The sequence below is a fragment of the Macaca nemestrina genome, chromosome 16, assembly GCF_043159975.1.
Source record: "Macaca nemestrina isolate mMacNem1 chromosome 16, mMacNem.hap1, whole genome shotgun sequence".
NCBI classification, from domain to species: Eukaryota; Metazoa; Chordata; class Mammalia; order Primates; family Cercopithecidae; genus Macaca; species Macaca nemestrina.
In genome coordinates this window covers 82,922,505-82,937,469 of record NC_092140.1, presented here as the reverse complement: position 1 = coordinate 82,937,469, position 14,965 = coordinate 82,922,505, and the positions used below count along the sequence as shown (strand labels likewise).

At 38.0% G+C, this 14,965-nt stretch overlaps 2 protein-coding genes across 5 annotated transcripts in view; one reads left to right on the top strand and one right to left on the bottom strand.

Moving 5' to 3' along the window:
- Nucleotides 1-13,689, bottom strand: part of LOC105491709 (coiled-coil domain containing 122) — a 101,116-nt gene extending 87,427 nt beyond the window's left edge. The window contains exon 1 of the mRNA XM_071081368.1: nt 13,620-13,689. The gene's annotated coding sequence lies outside the window, so the exon portion shown is untranslated. The remainder of the gene's footprint in view (nt 1-13,619) is intronic.
- LOC105491710 (laccase domain containing 1) overlaps nt 1-14,965 on the top strand; it is a 143,574-nt gene that overhangs the window by 48,194 nt on the left and 80,415 nt on the right. The gene's annotated exons all lie outside the window — the stretch shown is intronic.

Genomic DNA, 14,965 nt, shown 5'->3' with positions numbered 1-14,965 from the left:
ACATCAAATACAAAGAAGGGGTATGGACTCTGCAGATACTCCAAAATGTGTCTACTTCAGGATTGTATTTTTTCAATATTCTACTAATTAAAGTTAGAGACAGGGTACTGGTTGTTTATAAAAAGAATCTACCTAAATTTAGAAAAGTTATAATAATTTAGGGCCTATGGGAACTGGAATTTGAGCTAGGTGAGAGCTGTGTGCTTGAGTATGTTCTGCGGCTGTAGACACAAAAAGGGAACCTTAAACTGCTGATGTGAAGAGTGAATAGTCCTATGTTTGACTGTATGACTTAGAAATTTCCAGAATTGATGAAAGCCATCAACCCTCAGATTGAGGAAACACAATGGATCCCATGCTAAAAAATACACCGGACAACATTATAGCGAGACTACAGGACACAAAAGATAAAGATTTTAAAAACAACTAGAGAAAAAAGTTAAAATATATAAATCAACATTAAAAAGTAACTTAAAGATGCGTGTGTTTGGAAATTTAACTGTGAATTCAATTTTTTAAAAAGATATGGGGAATTTGAGACAAGCCTGGGGAACAGGGTGAAACCCTGTCTCTACAAAAATAATGCAAAAATTAGTTGGGTGTGGTGGTATGTGCCGGTAGTTCCAGCTATTTGGGAGGCTGAGGTGGGAGGATGCCTTGAGACCCGGAGGTTGAGGATGCAATGAGCTGAGATCGTACTGCTGCACTCCAGCCTGGGAAACAGAGTAAGACTGTCTCAATAATAATAATAATAATAATAAAGATATGGGGCAATCTAGGTTAGCTAATTCTTCTTAGGTGAGCTGTGGTTATTTGTGTCCTCCAAAGAATTTGTTCATTTTATCTAAGTTGAAGAATTTATTGGCATAAAGTTGCTCCTAATTTTCCTTTTAATGACTATAGAATCTGTAGTGATATTTCCTCTCTCATTCCTGATATTGGCAATTTATTTGTTTTCCCTTCTTTAGCTGATTAGCTAGAGTTTATTAATTTTATTGATTTTTTTCCCCATAGAACTGGGGTTTTTATTTTATTTCCCTGGTTTTTCTTTACTGCTTTTTTGTGTTCCATTTCATTGATTTCTATTTTTATTTTAATTCCTTTTTATGCTTATTTTGGGCTTTTCTTTCTCTCTTAATAGTTTCTTAAGGTGCAAACTTAAATCATTCGTTTTAAACCCTTCTGCTTGATGCAGTTTCTTCCTAGCCTCGATGGTCTTTACATTTTGGCATGTTTTTGCAATGGCTGGTACCGGTTGTTCCTTTCCATGTTTAGTGCTTCCTTCAGGGTCTCTTGTAAGGCAGGCCTAGTGGTGACAAAATCTCTAAGCATTTGCTTATCTGTAAAGGATTTTATTTCCCCTTCACTTATGAAACTTAGTTTGGCTGGATATGAAATTCTGGGTTTAAAATTCTTTTCTTTAAGAATGTTGAATATTGGCCCCCACTCTCTTCTGGCTTGGAGAGTTTCTGAGAAAATAACCAGTTAATATCATAATGGCAGGATCAAGTTCACACATAACAATCTTAACCTTAAATGTAAATGGACTAAATGCTCCAATTAAAAGACACAGACTGGCAAACTGGATAAAGAGTCAAGACCCATCAGTCTGCTGTATTCAGGAGACCCATCTCACACGCAGAGACATACATAGGCTCAAAATAAAGGGATGGAGGAAGATTTACCAAGCAAATGGAGAACAAAAAAAAGCGGGGGTTGCAATACTAGTCTCTGATAAAACAGACTTTAAACCATCAAAGATCAAAAGAGACAAAGAAGGCCATTACATAATGGTAAAGGGATCAATTCAACAGGAAGAGCTAACTATCCTAAATATATATGCACCCAATACAGGAGCACCCAGATTCATAAAGCAAGTCCTTAGAGACTTATAAAGAGACTTAGACTCCCATACAATAATAATGGGAGACTTCAACACTCCACTGTCAACATTAGACAGATCAACGAGACAGAAAGTTAACAAGGATATCCAGGAATTGAACTCATCTCTGCAGCAAGCAGACCTAATAGACATCTATAGAACTCTCCACCCCAAATCAACAGAATATACATTCTTCTCAGCACCACATTGTACTTACTCCAAAATCGACCACGTAATTGGAAGTAAAGCACTCCTCAGCAAATGTACAAGAACAGAAATTATAACAAACTGTCTCTCAGACCACAGTGCAATCAAACTAGAACTCAGGACTAAGAAACTCAATCAAAACCGCTCAACTACATGGAAACTGAACAACCTGCTCCTGAATGACTACTGGGTACATAACGAAATGAAGGCAGAAATAAAGATGTTCTTGGAAACCAATGAGAACAAAGATACAACATACCAGAATCTCTGGGACACATTTAAAGCAGTGTGTAGAGGGAAATTTATAGCACTAAATGCCCACAAGAGAAAGCAGGAAAGATCTAAAATTGACACTCTAACATCACAATTAAAAGAACTAGAGAAGCAAGAGCAAACACATTCGAAAGCTAGCAGAAGGCAAGAAATAACTAAGATCAGAGCAGAACTGAAGGAGATAGAGACACAAAAAACTCTCCAAAAAATCAATGAATCCAGGAGTTGGTTTTTTGAAAAGATCAACAAAATTGACAGACCACTAGCAAGACTAATAAAGAAGAAAAGAGAGAAGAATCAAATTGACGCAATTAAAAATGATAAAGGGGATATCACCACCGACCCCACAGAAATACAAACTACCATCAGAGAATACTATAAACACCTCTACGCAAATAAACTGGAAAATCTAGAAGAAATGGATAATTTTCTGGACACTTACACTCTTCCAAGACTAAACCAGGAAGAAGTTGAATCCCTGAATAGACCAATAGCAGGCTCTGAAATTGAGGCAATAATTAATAGCCTACCAACCAAAAAAAGTCCAGGACCAGATGGATTCACAGCTGAATTCTACCAGAGGTACAAGGAGGAGTTGGTACCATTCCTTCTGAAACTATTCCAATCAATAGAAAAAGAGGGAATCCTCCCTAACTCATTTTATGAGGCCAACATCATCCTGATACCAAAGCCTGGCAGAGACACAACAAAAAAAGAGAATTTTAGACCAATATCCTTGATGAACATCGATGCAAAAATCCTCAATAAAATACTGGCAAACCGGATTCAGCAACACATCAAAAAGCTTATCCACCATGATCAAGTGGGCTTCATCCCTGGGATGCAAGGCTGGTTCAACATTCGCAAATCAATAAACATAATCCAGCATATAAACAGAACCAAAGACAAGAACCACATGATTATCTCAATAGATGCAGAAAAGGCTTTTGACAAAATTCAACAGCCCTTCATGCTAAAAACGCTCAATAAATTCGGTATTGATGGAACGTACCTCAAAATAATAAGAGCTATTTATGACAAACCCACAGCCAATATCATACTGAATGGGCAAAAACTGGAAAAATTCCCTTTGAAAACTGGCACAAGACAGGGATGCCCTCTCTCACCACTCCTATTCAACATAGTGTTGGAAGTTCTGGCTAGGGCAATTACGCAAGAGAAAGAAATCAAGGGTATTCAGTTAGGAAAAGAAGAAGTCAAACTGTCCCTGTTTGCAGATGACATGATTGTATATTTAGAAAACCCCATTGTCTCAGCCCAAAATCTCCTTAAGCTGATAAGCAACTTCAGCAAAGTCTCAGGATACAAAATTAATGTGCAAAAATCACAAGCATTCTTATACACCAGTAACAGACAAACAGAGAGCCAAATCAGGAATGAACTTCCATTCACAATTGCTTCAAAGAGAATAAAATACCTAGGAATCCAACTGACAAGGGATGTAAAGGACCTCTTCAAGGAGAACTACAAACCACTGCTCAGTGAAATAAAAGAGGACACAAACAAATGGAAGAACATACCATGCTCATGGATAGGAAGAATCAATATCGTGAAAATGGCCATACTGCCCAAGGTAATTTATAGATTCAATGCCATCCCCATCAAGCTACCAATGAGTTTCTTCACAGAATTGGAAAAAACTGCTTTAAAGTTCATATGGAACCAAAAAAGAGCCCGCACCTCCAAGACAATCCTAAGTCAAAAGAACAAAGCTGGAGGCATCACGCTACCTGACTTCAAACTATACTACAAGGCTACAGTAACCAAAACAGCATGGTACTGGTACCAAAACAGAGATATAGACCAATGGAACAGAACAGAGTCCTCAGAAATAATACCACACATCTACAGCCATCTGATCTTTGACAAACCTGAGAGAAACAAGAAATGGGGAAAGGATTCCCTATTTAATAAATGGTGCTGGGAAAATTGGCTAGCCATAAGTAGAAAGCTGAAACTGGATCCTTTCCTTACTCCTTATACGAAAATTAATTCAAGATGGATTAGAGACTTAAATGTTAGACCTAATACCATAAAAATCCTAGAGGAAAACCTAGGTAGTACCATTCAGGACATAGGCATGGGCAAAGACTTCATGTCTAAAACACCAAAAGCAACGGCAGCAAAAGCCAAAATTGACAAATGGGATCTCATTAAACTAAAGAGCTTCTGCACAGCAAAAGAAACTACCATCAGAGTGAACAGGCAACCTACAGAATGGGAGAAAATTTTTGCAATCTACTCATCTGACAAAGGGCTAATATCCAGAACCTACAAAGAACTCAAACAAATTTACAAGAAAAAAACAAACCACCCCATCAAAAAGTGGGCAAAGGATATGAACAGACATTTCTCAAAAGAAGACATTCATACAGCCAACAGACACATGAAAAAATGCTCATCATCACTGGCCATCAGAGAAATGCAAATCAAAACCACAATGAGATACCATCTCACACCAGTTAGAATAGCGATCATTAAAAAGTCAGGAAACAACAGGTGCTGGAGAGGATGTGGAGAAATAGGAACACTTTTACACTGTTGGTGGGATTGTAAACTAGTTCAACCATTATGGAAAACAGTATGGCGATTCCTCAAGGATCTAGAACTAGATGTACCATATGACCCAGCCATCCCATTACTGGGTATATACCCAAAGGATTATAAATTATGCTGCTATAAAGACACATGCACACGTATGTTTATTGCAGCACTATTCACAATAGCAAAGACTTGGAATCAACCCAAATGTCCATCAGTGACAGATTGGATTAAGAAAATGTGGCACATATACACCATGGAATACTATGCAGCCATCAAAAAGGATGAGTTTGCGTCCTTTGTAGGGACATGGATGCAGCTGGAAACCATCATTCTTAGCAAACTATCACAAGAACAGAAAACCAAACACCGCATGTTCTCACTCATAGGTGGGAACTGAACAATGAGATCACTTGGACTCAGGAAGGGGAACATCACACACAGGGGCCTATCATGGGGAGGGGGGAGGGGGGAGGGATTGCATTGGGAGTTATACCTGATGTAAATGATGAGTTGATGGGTGCAGCACACCAACATGGCACAAGTATACATATGTAACAAACCTGCACGTTATGCACATGTACCCTACAACTTAAAGTACAATAATAATAAATAAATTTAAAAAAAAAAAAAAAGAAAATTGGGAATCTTGATAAAAAATAAAATAAAATAAAATAAAAAAATAAACCCTTCTGCTTTCCAAATACAAGCATTCTTACTCTATAAGCTCTTAAACCTCTGATGCCCCTAAAACTCCTTGGCTGTATCTAACAGATTTTAATATATTGTGTTGTTAAATCAAGGTTAGCCTAAAGCTGCCTCCTTACATATTTTAAGTTCATTCTAAAGGTTTCTCTGTTCACTGTGTACTGTAACAAGTGGAGGTGTAAACAGACCCAGCCTACACTTGTGCTAATTACTGAGTTTTAGCCAGTCAAACATAGCCAACTGTTTGAACCATGTTCAAATAAGGCAAACACCATGCTGTAGCCAATCAGAGTGTTTATCTTCATTCAGCTTAATTTCTAATTTCACTCATGGTTTGTTCTTTAGAAGTGTTGTCTAGTTTCCAAATATTTGGAGATTTTCTAAATGCATTTTTGTTATTGATTTTTAAATTTAATTTCATCGTGGTCAGAGAATATGTGTTATTTCAATCCTTTTAAATGTATGGTCTTGCAGGTTAAATTGCGTTCCCTCAAAATACATGTTTAAGTCCTAACCCCTCGTACCTGTCAATGTGACTTTACTTGAAAATAAGGTCTTTGCAGATGTAGATGTAGTCAAGTTAAGATGAGGTCATACTGGATTAGGGTGGACCCTAATCCAATGACTGTTCTGGTGAGAAGAGAGAAATGTGGACACAGACACATACAGCAAGAATGCCATGTGATGGCAGAGGCAGAGATTGTAGTGACATACCTACAAAGCAAGGAACACCAAGGACTGCTGGTAACCACCAAAAGCTAGGAAAGAGGGCATGAAGCAGATTTTCCCTCAGGACCTCCAGAAGAAACCAACTTTGCCAATACCTTGATTTTAGGCTTCTAGCCTTCAGAACTAGAAGATAACAAATTTATGTTGTTTTAAGTCACCTAGTTTATGGTATTTTGTTATGGTGGCCCTAGGAAATGAATATACCTGGTAAATGTTGCATGTGCATTTGTTAAAAAAAAAATGTGTGCAGATGTTCCTCCTTAACTTATGATGGGGTTATGTCCCAATAGACCTATTGTGAGTTAAAAATATATTAAGTTGAAAATGTATTTAATTCACCTAACCTACCTTAAACACGCTCAGGACACTTACATATGACCACAATTGGGAAAATCACCTGGCAACAGAGTATGCTATAGAGTATTGATTGTTTATTCTTGTGATCTTGTCACTGACTGGGAGCTTTGGCTTGCTGCTCCTGCCCAGTATTGAGAGAGTATAGTACCGCATATCACTAGCCTGCGAAAAGATAAAAATTCAAAATTCTAAGTAGGATTTCTACTGAATGTGTATGGCTTTTGCACCATCTTGAAGCTGAAAAACTGTAACTCACTGTAAGTCAGGGACCACCTGTATTCTGTGAATGTTGGATGGAGTCTTCTAAAACATTAGTTAGGTCAGGTTTGTTGATAGTGCTGTTTGAGTGTTCTATGTATTTCATGATTTTTCATCCACTTTCAATTATTGAGAGAAGGGTGTTGAAATCTTCAACTTTCACCGTGGATTTATTTATTTGTTTTTCCAGTATTATCAGTTTTTGCTTCATGTATTTTGAAGCTCTCTGATAATAGGTATAAAAACATTTAGAATTGTCATGTCCTCTTAATAGATTGCTTCCTTTATCATTAAAAATGACCCTCTTTATTCCAGCTAATTCTTTGAAATGCACTTTATCTGATATTAATACAACTATTCTAGATTTCTTTTAATGAGTGTTAGCATGGAAGATCTTTTTTAATCCTTTCACTTTTAACCGATCTGCTTTTTAAATTTAAAGTGGGTTTCTTATAGATAGCATGCAGTTATTTTTTGATGTTATCCAATCTGACAATCTCTGCTTTTTATTTGGTGTGTTTAGATCAATTACATTTAACATAATTAGTGATTGTTGAGTTTAAATCTATGCTTTTTGCCAGGTTTAGTGGCTCATGCCTGTAATCCCAGCACTTCGGGAGGGTGAGGCAGGAGGATAACTTGAGGCCAGGAGTTTGAGATCGGCCTGGGCAGCATAGCAAGACACCTTTTCTACAAAAATAATACAGTAAATAAATAAATACCTCTATGCTTTTTCTATTTATTTTTTAGTAATGATCATACTAAATTACACATTTTGGAAACCTGACAATTACTACAAGAAATTCGGAAAAAAGACATGTCTTTAAATTAATTTCTTTTTTTTTCTTTTCTTTTCTTATTTTATTTTATTTTATTTTATTTTTTTGAGACAGGGCCCTCACTCTGTCAACTAGACTGGAGTACAGTGGTATGATCTTGACTCACTGCAACCTCTGCCTCCCAGGCTCAAGTGAGTCTCCTGCCTCAGCCTTCTTAGTAGCTAGGATTACAGGCATGCACCACTACTGCCTCGCTAATTTTTGTATTTTTAGTAGCGACAGGATTTCACCATGTTGTCCAGGCTGGTCTTGAACTCCTGACCTCAAATGATCCATCTGCCTTGGCCTCCCAAAGTGCTGGGATTGCAGGTGTGAGCCACTGTGCCCAGCCTTAAATTAATTCCTTAAATATAATTTTGACTGTGTATTCTTTTACCCTTTGATTCTTCAAAGGATAAACTTTCACAACTCATTATAGGAATAGTTATATACATTTTTAGGATTTTTGTCAAATTTGGGAAAACCTTGGTCAAATTAGTTTCATACATGATTTGTAAGATTTGGAAGAATTTTCCAAAGGACTAGCTTCTAGTTCGAAACAGTTCATATTGTCTTTCTTTGCCTCTTATGTATTTCCAGTGCCAAGTGCAGTGTTCATATCACTATATGTCCTCTGGTCATGCATTATTTTGTCACAATTCTGAGTGAATTGGCGTGGTGAAACGAACATTTCTCCTCTACTAGTGCAGCAAGCAATAACTTAACTATACATGGAAGTGACTATGACCTACATAAAAATACCCCACTAAACCCAAACTAAATGAGTCCCCAACTCAACATCCCCTTAGAAGAACTCAAAAACCTGTTATACCAAATGTTTCTAGGAAAGTGTGATGGAGAGAAGTTGGAATAGTCTTAATGGTTGCATTTAAAGTATTTCACTTTTTCAAACTTTATAAAAACATGTGACTTGTAAATATATTATTGAGACAATAGAAACAGTCTGTGCAAGTGAGCTTCATTAGCTTCATGGTAAATCTATTCAAGGGATGACTATTGTAGGGGCAAGTCTGAAATTCTTAGTAAGTCCTAGAAGGAACATTTAGCATAGATTATTGATACTTATGTTTAGAATGTTAGGCACTTAGAACCAGTAGTTGTCAGCTACAGGCTTAAGTACCATTTCTGGGTCAACAGGAAAAGTCACCGACTTCCTCTGTTCTTTAGCGTTTTACTCTAGACCACAGTCCCTTCTTACCCCACACATTCTCCCAGGAACCTCATCTGCTCTCATCTATTTAATTGCCACCTATATGCTAATAATTCTCAAATCTAGCCCAATCTCTCTCTGAACTTTAGACATGTATGTTCCACTGTTCCTTGATATTCCTGCATCAACTAGAACCTTTTGTCTTTCTTTTCAACCTGCCCTGCCCTTACCTTCTGTGTTGACCAAATCAAAATGCTAAGAATTATCCATGGCTTCTTACTGTCTGACCTCACCCTACCAACTGCTGAGCACACTGCCAAGCACATAGTAGATGTGTACTAGACTTGAGGTATTATGTTATAATGTTATAATCATATCAGTAACTAAGTCCTGTTGGAGTTCATTCTAAGTATTTCTAATCCACTGCTCTCCAGTCCTACTATTCTCATCCAGGCTACCATGTTGTCTCATGTGGATGGATTATTGCAATACTCTCATCTCTACCTCCTATCTCACCCCCTCCCGTAAAATTCATTGTCCACACTGAAACCTGAATGTTTTTTGAAAATGGAACTCTTACTTAGGACACTCTTCTGATGACTATTCTTCAAAGCCTTCATATTGTCCTGGGTATGAAGTTCTGACTCCTTTACCCCTCTTTCAAGGGCCTATACCAGGCCCAATCATACCTTTACTCTCATTTCTTACCACTTCTCTGAAATGAACTCTGTTCTGGCCACATTGAGTCTTTCAGTTCCTCAAATTGCCATGCACTCAGTTCCCAGACCCTTTCACTTCTAAATTTCGATTGAGCACAATCATAATGACTCTATCACCTAAATATTTTTTCCATGCCTCTCTCCCACTCCCACATTGCTGCCAGTCTGTTTTTCATCACTTCTTTATCTGCAATAACCTCCCAACTGATCTCTTCTTGATCCTAGCTTGCTCCTTTCAATTCTTTCTTCACTCTGCCAGCAGAATGACCTTTCAGAAACAAACATTTTATCTTATCTCTCCTTTCCTTAAACACATTAATGGCATGTATCCCTACAACTTTTAGGAGAAAAATAAAATGTCTTAACAGATAGAGTCCTTTGTGATTTGGTTTATGTCCATCTAGATCTCTAGTTTCATTTTTTACCCCTCTCTCATACAGATCATTTCCCAAATTGAGATCCTCCAGTTTTCTAAATATCATGCACTTTCCTACCTCTGGACTATGCCACATACAGTTTCCTTTGTGCTTTTATAGCATCCTTATCACACATTATCTTTCCAACTAGATCACACACTTCCAGGGTTGTTTCTTTATACTTTTATGTGTTTTCTATAATATTCATTTATTATTTTTACATTCTAACAAAATAAAAGAATTGTGAGGGGGCTATCCATTGAGGAAACTGGATATCCATTGAGAGAATTTAGCTGTAGAAGAGAAAAATGTGGTGGGATAAGACAGGCAACAAGTTGGGTGGTGGGTCACAATACCTGTTTTCAAACATCCAAGGGCTTTCTTGGAAGAGTTTAGATGTCCATCTGGTGTAGATTTTAGGGAAACAGATTTTTTCTTAGTGTAAGAAAGTTGAACAGAGTTGTCTGAAGAGGGAATTTGCTGCTGAGTCAATAGGAGGTGAATGAATCACTTCTGGGTTTGTTTAGTGGAAGGGCTCTCCCTGATACAGGGACATTTCTGTTCAAAGAGGGAATTCAGCCTCTTCTGGAAGGTTGGCTCAAGTGGTCTGTGAGGTCTCTTCTATCCTTTGAATTTCACCATTACAAAAATAATGTAATAGCTTTCCACCCTTATACCCTGAAAACAGATTGACTTTACACTATTTAGAGGGTTCTGGTGTAGCTAGAGGAGCACAGGCCCCTCTCAGAATTCAGTGTTAGTCCTATCTTTGGTAAGAACTCTTTGATAGAGCCCTTTTCCTTCTTTGTGTTGTTCATCTTTTTTTTCTCATCAGTATCCCATTCCTGACGGCCAACACATGACAGAATAGTAGTAAATGAATAACTTTCTATGTGTTAGGACACAACACCTTACTCTGTCCTATATTATGTTTCTCTTTGTGCTTGAATTATCTACCCAATTAGAATGTAAACTATGCCTTAAATTTGTATGTACCCCTTTGCAGCCTTAAATATGGAATTATGGAATTCTTACTAAAGATTATATTTATCTGTAGTAAAAATTCCAGGTCTAAATTAAACTGAATTGAATTTAGGCAACAGCAAAACAGACCCAACAAATCCACACTGAAATATTTTAGTAATCTATCAATCAAAGGGATTAAAAGAGATTTTAAAAACCCCATGAACATAGAACCTCAGTATAATCTGGCATACATAAAAGTAGTTTCTGAAATGTGGCAAATCACCAGTCCTGGCAAATTGGGAAGATAGGTATGCCAATTACAGAGTAAGAAGTTGAAGAGTGCCATGGAGAATTAGGAGCAATAACACAGGATGAATGCCTTCATACTGATTTAGCCTCAGGTGGTCCTCACCAGAATCTGACAGGCAGATCCCCTGGGATTCAGGGAGTATTATAATCCCAGGGAATTCAGTCCATTGTTAATGTTGGTCTGGAATCATACACAGTATGAGTTAAGAAATACCAGAATTCATAAAGCAAGAATGTTTCTCTTTTGGGCAGCTGAAAATTGAATTATCTGCCAATGGGAAGGAAAGCAGCAACCAGATTCCTCAAGGGGAGAGGCTTTGGTTTCTCTTTACTTGCAGATTTTTCTATAGGTAGTAAAACTATGAGCATCAGTCCCTTGGTCTTAACTGCAAAGTATCCCAGAGTATCGACCAGGGAGCTGTTGATCTGCAAATCCTCCACCTTCTCCCAGACTTACTGCATTTGAAGGTCCCCCAAGGGGCAGCATCTTGTTTGAAGCCTAAAATAATTGCTTATCTTTATAGAGTCAGAGAGGGGTCTGAGGGAGAGAATAATGAAATGAAGACTAGTAGAAGCAGAAAAAAAAGGAAGTGTTTTGGATGGGGAAGGGATAGACAGCTTGAAGCTTAGGAACAAATTGACCAGTTTGGAGAATAACCTTTTCCTCAAAAATCCAGTTGAAAGTGTTCACAAGTCTGTAGATCTAACCATGTTGGCTGGTTTGCAGCAGCAGAGATGATGACAAGACTGTGACTCCTGGATGGAGGAAAGACACTCTTGTGGTGTGTCCCACAAGACCTTCTGCCTTCCAGCTGACAACATCATCTGTGTTTCAAAAAAATTTCTGCTTCCAATCAAGACTGAAACTGAGAAATTTTCCTGACAAGAGTGGAAGTTGTAGCATGCATAGCCTGTTAGATTTACTTCCTTTGTTTGGTGAGAAATAAAATCACTACTCCACCAACAAATTGGAATGCCTAGGATATTCTCTCTCTCTCTTTCTCACTCCCTCACGCATACACCTGCCTCCACTTTGCGCCACGTGCATGCATGCATGTGCACACTACCTTATTACTACCTTATTACATCTACCTTATTACTTTAGAACTAGGTCTGATAGTGATAGACATAATTATCTATCTATCTATCTATCTATCTATCTATCTATCTATCTATCCATCCTTGTCACTGTCTCTGTCTCTCTTTCCAATAGTTCCTAGATTATGGCTAAATTTCCCCCCACATTTGGTAGGACAAAGACTTTTTACCATTAAGGATTTTTTTTTTTTTTTAATGTGCCTGCTACCAGTCATAAAGGGAATACCAAAAGGTAACTCCAAACAATTTTTTGGACAGAGGTTTACTGCTGAAATAGATGAAATAACTGATAATTTATCACAGTAGTTAATTTGAAGGGGATAACGGGCACCTGGAACTACAGAGTTGCTGTGTTGATAAAAACAAAAACAGCCGCCTTACTTTGTAATTACAGCTTATGTTAAAGGTTTTCTTTTTCTATTGTGGAGTTGTTGCCAAGGCAATAGCTTGGCAATCTTCTACATGAATGCTTTGCACATTAATCCACACAGGCTTCACAGATGTTAATTTTTGTAACACACCTATGCATTCCAGAAGGGCAAAATATATTTTAAAAAATCTGTTTTATATGGTAGGAAAAGAGCATTAGAAAACAAGTTTTTCTGGCCTCCTCTGTCCCTTCCAGGACATACTCACAGTGACCATCATGGATTTTGAACTGGCCTCCAGACCTTAGCCCAGGACTGTGAGGAAAAAAGGGCAGGAAACCCAAAGAGAATCCACACGACAAACCAGATCAAGGACATGGCTAATGGTCAGAGTTGGAAGTTCTGCTACTGAGACAAGGCGGAAGCCAGGAGGCAGAAACCCAAGAGGAACTAAAGCCAAAAGTCACAGTTAGCAAAAATCAGGGCCAAAGCACAAGACAGAAACCAAAGGAGCGATCACTGTTGAGCAAAACAATCCAGTATCAGCATTCAGACACTGCCCTCGATGCAATTTCTGAATACTCTTGGTGCAACAATGCTTCTTTAACCCCAACTTGAGGCAGCTCATGTCGAAAACATCCACTATTGCTGGGCTTTGGGAGTGTGATTAATCTTGGAGGCAAGGTGAGCTGTTTAAGTTTTCACCCATCTTACACTGTGAGGAGACAGAATAAAGAAAGCCCTTCATACTCGCTGGCTCTGGCGTCATAAAGCTTACCAAAGTAGTAACATTGAAGCAGGGCCTGGACCAGGTTGGGTGAGTGAGATGCCTCGAGTACAAAACTTCAGGAGGCATTTACTCTTCAGGTCATACGAATGCGGGGCCACCGAGGCTCAGAGAGGGGAGGGGCCCCTTCACACCCCAGGCAGGGCAGCTCTGGACCAGACATCTGGTGCTCTGTGTCTCATGGACGTTAGGCCATGAGTTCATTCTGAATCAGAGAGTCTGTGGAACTCATGGTGTTTCTTGAAAAAGAAAAACAACATTATTAATATTTAGCTACTCCCTGGCATTTACTAATGTAGGATGGATAAAAAGAAACTCCCAAACTGGTGAAATAGAAAAATTTTGGTTAACACCATAGTAAAGACATTTATTTCATATTCTTTTTCTGGCCAGAAAGTTCTAAATACCTTCCCAACAGTATTTGCTGCAAAAAGAACAGAGAGGAAATAAATTATTGTGTGACTCCAGCAAACACTTGCCAAATGAACAGACAATGAATTAGAATTGGCAAAAGGGAGAATGGAACTCACATGAACTCAGTATCCTTTACTTTAGTTTCATTTAGTAGTTAAAGTATTACATTTATTTTATATACAATTTTTACACCTTTTTACAAAGGCTTTAAAAGGTATCTATATTAAGTGTCCACAAACTTTTCCTCTGAAACATCGCTTAAATCACTTTGGCTGACTCTGATCTCAACCAGGTAAGATGTTAAGGAAAGACAAGAACAACAACAACAAAATGGTGTAAAACTTTATCCAACCATGGCTTAACAGGACTTATTGGTTAATTTGGATTTGGGTTGATTGTCAGGATGGCCTTGAAATTCATGTTCTAAATTTAAATAGGAATTTCTTCAGTTTTCCATTCAAGAAGTGATTTTCTTTCTTTTGTTCCACTAGGCTGTACAGATTGTATTCTCTGTTTCTGAGGCTGTCATCCGTTAGCAGGATTTATAGTTGCTGACAGCTTGCTTTAATAATTCACAAGGAATAGAATCTATTTTGTGCTCTCCCTTTTCTCAGTCGGTTCAGTGATGCAGACAGATTAAAAACATGCTTTTTGTCAGTGAGATAAATTAAGAGGACTCAGAGACACCCTAGGAGGAGTCATACTGAACAAGTTACTACGATGAAATGTTTTCCCACCAGTACACAACTAGATAAAACCAGAAAGAGACCAGGCTGTATTGTGAACCCTTCAATCTGGTAAGCCTGGTACTGAAGTTAAACCTGCTCTCTGGTCATACCCCAAACTGTTGAGTTAATTTATACAGGCAGCTGAATGTACTGGCTTTCAAGTTTTAGGGAAGGGAAATCATTTTAAGGACAAAA